The sequence below is a fragment of the Phaethon lepturus genome, unplaced genomic scaffold (genome assembly GCF_000687285.1).
Source record: "Phaethon lepturus isolate BGI_N335 unplaced genomic scaffold, ASM68728v1 scaffold47874, whole genome shotgun sequence".
Classification (NCBI taxonomy): Eukaryota; Metazoa; Chordata; class Aves; order Phaethontiformes; family Phaethontidae; genus Phaethon; species Phaethon lepturus.
Genome location: NW_010535097.1, coordinates 48,816 through 49,583, shown reverse-complemented (window position 1 = coordinate 49,583; position 768 = coordinate 48,816).

Sequence of the window (768 nt, the reverse complement as noted above, 5' to 3'; positions counted from 1 at the left end):
CCGCCCCCGCGCCTGGGCAAGGCCCAGCCACGCGAAGCCCCCTTGGCTTCCAGGACTTGAGGGGGACTGGGAAGCAATGCAGCTGGCAACCATTGCCTTACAGGACCCCCTTCTGGGAGCGGTAAGGCCTGGGGGAAGCAGAGGAGAACGCCGCTCATGAAACACTGTTCCCCAAAGATATGCTCTTCTGTGGTGGACTCTCAACAAGTGTAACAGCTGCGATGCTCACCCTGTTTCCCAGGACAGAGGGAGCAGTCTGGCTAGAGCAGAGATGGCAGTACAGAGACACGGCCCATCTGGCAACGAAGAAAAGGACCAAGTAACTATCTGCACCCCACGAGGGGTTCTCTGTGCACCTCATCCCCACTCTCCAGCGTGGCTTCCCCATGGTCGGCTGCACCCCGTGTGTGGTGACTTTGCAGGCCGGAGTTGGGAGGAACCTCACACATACACCCACAACTTCTGTGACACACAATCAGCTCAGACAGGAGGATGGAGCAACATTTACAAACCAACCGACGAAATGAAGAAATATATAAATAGATATATAAATATAACTGTGTTTTTATGCTTTGTCATGAAGGTCTGTAAAAAGGAAAAAAAAAAAGAACAAATCCCCAATTTTCTAAAAAACCCAAGCAAACAAAACCACAAAAAAACCAAAATAATAATTAAAAAACCCTACAAAAATAAAACTCCAAGTCCCATCCCTCCCCGCCACCTGAATGGCAGACGAGTTCCTCTGATGTTTGATGCTCCTCTTTCACT